Here is a 7,738-nt window from a genome sequence, read left to right on the forward strand (position 1 = left end):
TGATATATTTTTTTTCCTCTTGGGTCATCAAAGGAGTGAATACCAAAGATTGTTAAGTTTATTAAAGTATTAGCTTCCTTTTATATTCTTTTTGTTTGTGTTTATTGAAACAATTTCATGAAGTTTAACAGAAATGGCTCTTGCCAGCTAAGTCTGTTTGCTTTTTGTAATTTTTTTATCCTGGAAGCACATATATATGTGCTTAGAAGGTGTTAATTGGTGTAAAACCATTTCTCTGGATGTCACTTCAGTCCCAGTGCTGGCTCCAGGACAGACTCATGGCTGTCTTTCCCTAGGACCTGGGATATTTTTGTCAGAAAATGGTAGAGAAGGGTAGGACTCTGTGTCCTATTGCCTTTGCAGCACTGGGTTCTCGCTTTGTTTTCATTGTCGTTTTTTCACAGTCTGACCCTATTCAAGTGGCTTTGCAGATGTGCTTGACCACCTACAGCCTTTCTGGACTGTTTTCCTTCCTGGCTTTTCAAGCTCAGCTATTCATGAAATCTGAACTATGTGTTGATCTCTGAGGCTGCTCCAACTTCCCTTACTGCAGCAATTATTTAAAAGAAGCAGGCAGCAGTCCTGAAAAATATTTGTCCACATTTCTCTTGGATGCTTTTCTTTAGTGAGCAGATGAGAAGAGTGTCTGGTTTAAGCTGGTTTCCTGGAGAGGCAAAGCAAGTGCAATACTTGCTGTCTGCACATATGTGTGTGTCTTAATGACCCACAAACAGCTTTTGAACCCACTGGCCTCTCTAAACTAGAGGAATTGAGATCCCCAGGGTCCTGGAATTCCTATAACTTTCAGTCAAACTGAACAGAAGAGAGATGTATCATCAGAGGTTTGCTGAAGGGCATACTACATCACAAGCTCATCCTTTAATAGACAATTCAGCCACAAGACCCTAATCCACAGGGGCAGGTTCAGTAGTTTCACATCCCTTGGCCAGAAGTGAAGTAGTGCACTTGGGGTTGCAAGTTTTGAATTTTCTGAAACACCTTTCAGGGCATATTTCTCTTGACTTCCACATCAGTCTCTTGATAAATTTATTTTCTGGTCATTTTATGTACTATGGAGCCCCACAGGGCCTGATGCTGAACCTACTTACTTTTTATGCATATATATTGTTTCTCAGCACAGCTTTTCACTACAGAGCTACAAGGCATGGCTACATTAATCATTCTTCAGCACTCCTTCTTTCCTGATGTGTCACATTCTTCTTGCTCGTGCTGTGCTCAGGAGAGAACATTGATAGCACACAAGTTTTTGATCAAAACCAATACTGAACCAAACCAAAGTGACATTTTGACATTTTTGTTGTTTATGTGACAGCATTTACAGTGTCTATTTATAAACTCTTTAATCTGTAACGCTGAGCTTTGCTGGTCTTCCTTTTCCTTCTCTCCAAGGAGAAGACACTGACTCCTTTAGGCATGGCTCTTCCCAGTGGATCCCCAGAGGGCTGAGGATGGCAGGTCTCTGAGCCTCATCCCCTCCCAGTGGTGTGGTGGGGGCTCCACCAGAGCTCAGTGGCAGAAGGGGCTGGCCTGGGGACAGACAGGGCACCCTGTGGGGACGCCCAGCTCAGCATGCCAGTGTACACTGGTGCTTGCACAGGGCCATGCAGGGGTAGGCTGCTTCCTAGGATCATTTGAGCCTTCTCTAAGCTATTTAGTCTGCATATTTTGGATACCATGAATATGCATACTCAGGACTTGGCCATTGCCTTGGGTTTCCAAAGCAGGTGGTTTATCTGCAGTCTGTCACAGTCAGGCCAGTCTTTTTTGCTCATGGCCTCAGACTAGTCAACCCCAGCTTTTATTTTTTCCAGTTGATACAACTCGGTTCTTGCTGGAGCAGCAACAAACTTATATGCAGCTATTAGGGAGAGACTTGCTGCCAGAACTCCTGCTCTCCGTCTTTTTGACTGAGTATGATAAAGACAGTAGGGATCCAGATCTAGACAATTCATCTCATCTGCATTTCTTTCTAAGAAAACTAACTATTTCTGCCCTAACTCTCTTATTACATCTTCAGAAGTATGTGAATTGTTTCTAATTTTAGATGAAGCATTTATTTTATTCATTATAAAGCCATAAGAGACCTTTCCAACTCACTGATGTTGCTCAAAGGGGTAGAGTGGCTCTGGGATAAAAGATAAAGTAGCCTGAGCTATGGAGAATCCAAGTATTTCAGTTTTTGTAATTTGGGCCTCACTAAAAATTATGTGCATTGCATGAATGAGAAATCTGGGTCCACTTTCCTGCAAAAGTTTTGAGATGAGAATTCCCACTTACAGCAAGTTTTATCCCACGAAGTATGTCCCATTCGTGGCAGTCTTCAGTTTTTCAGTCATTTTGTATCTATGAGAAATAAGATTTTGCTGTGAAAAGTATTAAACCAACAATGACATTTGAAATCTGGGTCTCTGCTTTCACTAGAACGAAGTTTGTATTCTCTTTGGGCCACTGTAATCACTATTCCTTTTAGGAAATACATTTCTAAGATGGATTTGAAATGGTAATGTTGAAACCTAGCAATAACTAAAGAAATGTGTTTGAAAGATAATGATTTGCACAGCTCTGCAACATTTGCCGTCAGCAATACTTTAGAAGGGGAGTAAAGTTTCTAACTTGAAAGGAAAGAAGGCAGCACTGGATTTAGGTGACTAAATGAATTACTCCTGTTTCATCTATTGACATGTGAGGTGGGAGCTGCTTTTGTTAGTGACTGACAGCACAGAGTCACCCAGGAAAGCACCTGATGGTCTAATTTACTCATTACCTTCCTCTACCTGACAACCAAGAAGTCTACAAGCAAATGATTTTCTTAGGGTGCCTCAGGCTGATGCACAAAAAAGCTGGCTTTGTCTGGAACATGCTTGGTCCAGCAATTTGATCTCCATGTCTCCAGATGTTCCTCACCAGGTATGATGTGTCAGTCCTTTTCTGACTGCAGAGGTAGCAAAGCTTCCTCAGTTTCCCCTTCTAGCACGTGAAGAGTAGAAAGAGGGTGCTTCTGCCTCCTTCAAAGAATCCAAACTCCCATAGAAAGATTGATGAAAGGATTGATGCTTTTTCATTTGGGATGGTATAAGCAACAGCACATGTGTAAAATTGGACAACATGGTAAAGCATTTAGAGCAGTTAGACTTGTTGCTTTTATTACCTTTCTCACAACACAGGAGCAAGGGAGATGAAATATGAGCAAATTCCAAATAGATTAAAGGAAATGCATTTTATGTAACATACAGCTGGAGCTTGAGACTCATTGCCAAGAAATAACAACTAGACTCAGGAGTGAATGAGGATGAGTGAGTGAGGAAGAGGACTGGGTACTTCTGTGAGCAGCAGGACTTTTGGAAGTACTTTGAAAGGGCTCAAAAATGGGTTTAGAAGGGATGTAAATCCTGAGCTAGTTGTGAAATTTGCATGAATTAACTCCCTCAGATTTAAACACACAAATTCAATGTTCTTCACTTGATCTTTTGAGACTGTAGGTAAACATCCCTGTCAAACCTCATTTGTGTTAATTTTCCCACGAATTGAGAGTGTGCATGGCTGCTATGGGGTGCTGCAGTTACACAGAGAACACTTTGTCAGTGTCTAATCTGGGTGTTTTCAATCTTTAGGTTTTCACTGTCATTTTCTAGGAATAATCCCACCTCTCCTTTTTCTTCAAGATTTTAGACAGGTGGGAGAGCCTGTTTGTAGGAAATGCTTGCCTGGGGGATTTATTTGAGCAAGTCCTGAATGCTCATAACATCAAGTAAGTTTTGAACAGAATAGAATTTTTATGGCTTGTCATGATTCATATGTTGTTCACCTCCAGATCTAAGTGCGTCTTCTTCCAAAAGGAGGATTCTTTTACTTGCTGGATCAGAGGCTCACAGAATATCCTGAATTGAATGGGACCCATAAGGATCATTAAAGTCCAGCTCCTATCCCCGTACAGGCCAACCCTAAAAATCACACCATATCTCCTCTGATAATGCAGAAGAGGAGATTTATTCATATGTTATTTTGTTCCCGTAAAGATGTCAGCCTGCAAGTTTCTTCTCCCTCTGGGTGATTGCATGGTCACTGCACATTTCCAGCAGTTTTTATCTCCTCTTTATGTCTCTTTTGATTGCAGGGTTGTGCCAGGAGGTTGAGAAGGAATCAACAGGTAAAGTGAAGTTCTTTTAGGAGAAAAAAGACCTGGCTGTTGTCCCCATGTCCTTCTGGTAAGACAAGAGGGAAAGTTGAGCAATGTAGACCCACAGTTGTATCATCTGTGTCACCCTCATTATGAAAGCTTGATCCATGAGCAGGGAAACAGGAAAGCTTGCTTTGTCATATGGGAAAATATGCTTAGCAAACCACAGTGAGGCATTTCAGACTATCTTCCTATTTATTCTTAAAACACTTCTATTTCTTTTTAACACTAGCCATCAAACAAAATATTTGAACTTTTTAAGGAGCACAGTTACTTTTTACTTTGTAAATAAGAGACTAACTTATTCAGCTATAGCTGTCTTTGTGATCTGTTTTTTGATTCAATGGAAAAGTGATGACAGGTGTTGTCAGGCAGTAATTAATTCTTTCAGCATAACTGTCCAGGCTCTCAAATGATTTATTTTGTATAAAGTATTTGGCAAAAATGGAATCTACTTAATCTGTTTAAACAAGAGAAAATTATTAAACTAAACTTTCCATGTTGCCTGCCTGGGTGCTGTGTGTTGGAATGCAGCACTTTACCACTACAGTGAGAGGGGCAGAACCAATTAAACTGATACTGGAAAAGGTCTCATAATGAGCGATTTTCTCAGTGAGAAGAATGACAGCTATTCTTTAAGGTCAGCACCAAAACCATAGAATCATAAAATTATTGAATTTTTTAGGTTGGAAAAGACCTTTAAAATTTTCGAGTTCAACCTTTAACCCAGCATTTCCAAGTTCACCAATAAACTGTGTCCCTAAGTGCCACATCTACCTATCTTTTAAACACCTCCAGGGATGGTGACTCAACCACTTCCCTGGACAGCTGTTCCAGTGATTGATAGCCTTTTCTGTGAAAAAATTCTTTTCATATCCAATCTTAACCTGCCCTGGAGCAACTTGAGGCCATTTCCTCTTGTTCTGCCTTTTGTTATTTGGGAAGAGAGATCAAGCCCCATCTCACTACAGCCTCCTTTCAGGCAATTGTAGAGAGTGATAAGGTCTCCCCTGAGCCTCCTTTTCTCCAGGATAAGCACACCCAGCTCCCTCAGCTGCTCCTGACAGGACTTGTGCTTCAGACCCTTCCCCAGCTCTGTTGCCCTTCTCTGGACACGCTCCAGCCCCTCAATGTCCCCCCAAATTAAGGGGCCCAGAGCTGGACACAGAACTCAGGCCGTGGCCTCACCAGTGCCAAGTACAGGACAGTCACTGCCCTGCTCCTGCTGGCCACACTATTGTTGATACAGGTCAGGATGCCATTGGCCTTCTTGGCCACCTGGGCAAGACTGGTCAGTGACTGTCAACCAGCATCTCCAAGTCCCTCTCCTCCCAGCAATTGGCCTAATTGAACATCATACATTTGGTGTCTCCCAATAGATCCACCCTGTCCTGAAACCTCTGCAGAGCCTTCCTAACATCCAGCAGATCAATGCTTCTGCCCAGCTTGCTGTTGACTGCAGACTGAGAGACTGCACTTGATCCTGTCATCCAGGCTGTTGATAAGGTTATTAAACAGAACCGGCTGCAACACTGAGCCCTGGGGAGAACCACTTGTGACCAGCTTCCAGCTGGATGTAACTCCATCCACCACCACTCTAGGCCTGGGCATGTAGCCAGTTTTTTACTCAGAAAACAGTGTACATGTCCAAGCCAAGAGCAGATGCTTTCTCTAGGAGAATGCTGCTGGAAATTATATCAAATTCTTTATCACAATCTTGGTAGACAACATCTTGTCCTGGTTTTGGCTGGGATAAAGTTAATTTTCTCTCTGCTAGTTGGTACAGTGCTGTGGTTGGGATTTGGGATGAGAATGATGTCGGTAACACACTGATGGTTTAGTTGTTACTACGCAGTGCTTACTCTAACTCAAGGAATTCTTAGTTTCTCATGCTCTGCCAGTGAGGAGGTGCACAAGAAGCTGGGAGGGAGCATGGCCAGGACAGCTGATCTGACCTGTCAAAAGGGATATTCCATAGCAGGGAACGCCAAGCCCCATATATAAACTGGGAGTGTTACCTGGAATTGGGTTGTTGGGCTGCGTGGCTGCTTGGGGAATGGCTGGACATCAGTCAGAAACTGGTGAGTAGTTGTATTGTACATTGCTTGGTTTTTTGAGTCTTATTTATTTCCCTCTTTTTGTAATCTCCCTTTTCATTACTGTTATTACTAGTATTAGTATATTTTACTTTATTTCAGTTATTAAACTGTTCTTAGACCATGAAGTTTTTTTGGGTTTTTTTTTCCTGATTCTGCTGCTCATCCCACTGGGGTGGGGGAAGTGAGCCAGCCTCTGTGTGATAGTTGCCAGCTGGGATTAAACCACGACACATCCGAAAGAATTGTGGATCCATCATTGTTCTCATTCTTGTTGGTTTTTGCTGCATTAGAACAGACTACAGCATTAAAAACAAAGGTCTTCATTCCCCATATCCATTACTTTGTTCTCATGAGAAGAAACCCGTGTCTGCCTGTTATAATAAACTGATGCACCAGATTATAGTGAAGTTAATCAGAACTGACAGTATAATAGGAGCAACTGCAGCTTAAGTTGCAGTAAATTTGTTTGTTTATAGATGGGGTTTTGCAACAAAGAAAGTATTTCATAAATCAAAGAGATCTCCCACCAAACTTACCTTACTGAGGAGTAAAACAACATCTAATAACTAGGAAACAGAATTGTTCTGAGAAAGCCATTTCTACTGATAGGTGAGCATTTTGTTTACTCGAGCCAATGCAGCATTGACACTCTTTAATTCAGTCCCACAGGACTATAATTTTTTTCCTACATCCTGATGAGAGGTGAATGCTAGTTTCTTTACCTCACTTTTACTTGTAGTAAATTTCAGAACTTTTCTGTTTTCAGGAAGAACCTGAGCTATCAAACCAGGAATCAAATACACTTTTAAAATTCTGTTCTGTGTTTTAAAATATAACAAAATTCAGATAATTATTATGGCTCAAGTCCAACTCATGTTTTCTCATTCTTGAGTTTGTTATTGTTTATCAGTTCTGACAAGATAAATCTCATTAGGATGGGATCCATGCTGTCCTCTCTATGTATGTCCCAGTCTCGATCTCCAATTTGAAACTTGATCATAGAAATGGTACAGTAATTATCATCTTTTGGTTGCTGTTACTGGGCTAACCACCTTTGCATTCTTCTTAGCAAGGTATCTGGGACATGAACAGGTTTGGATACATGCTTAGAAAGTACTACCAGGAATTTTCATATCAGTTTATTTGGTTTTCCCAGAAAAAAAATCTTTTTCTTTTTGATAGGTGGACTGTGAGTGCAGTTGTGCTTTAACCTTTTCTAAATCTACTGGTATTGGTTAATGAATATTTTAAATTATATTAACAACAAAATATTTCACAATGTGTACAGCACAAAGCAATGCTTTTCTACCTCATGCATTAAGAAATATGGAGCTGTATCAATGCAACATTAATGCAGAATGCTACAGCATTCTCCTTTCAGTGTAATAGACTATAGATCAGTAATTTGCAGCTTGACCATGAGAAAGTTATCATCTCTTGC

The 7,738-nt window shown here is 41.0% G+C and overlaps 1 pseudogene; it reads right to left on the reverse strand.

Annotated features, from left to right (window-relative positions):
- Window positions 1–4,939: 4,939 nt before the first annotated feature.
- On the reverse strand, window positions 4,940–6,300 carry LOC131577679 (uncharacterized; annotated as a pseudogene).
- Between the last annotated feature and the right edge of the window lie 1,438 nt (window positions 6,301–7,738).

The sequence above is a fragment of the Poecile atricapillus genome, chromosome 3, assembly GCF_030490865.1.
Source record: "Poecile atricapillus isolate bPoeAtr1 chromosome 3, bPoeAtr1.hap1, whole genome shotgun sequence".
NCBI classification, from domain to species: domain Eukaryota; kingdom Metazoa; phylum Chordata; class Aves; order Passeriformes; family Paridae; genus Poecile; species Poecile atricapillus.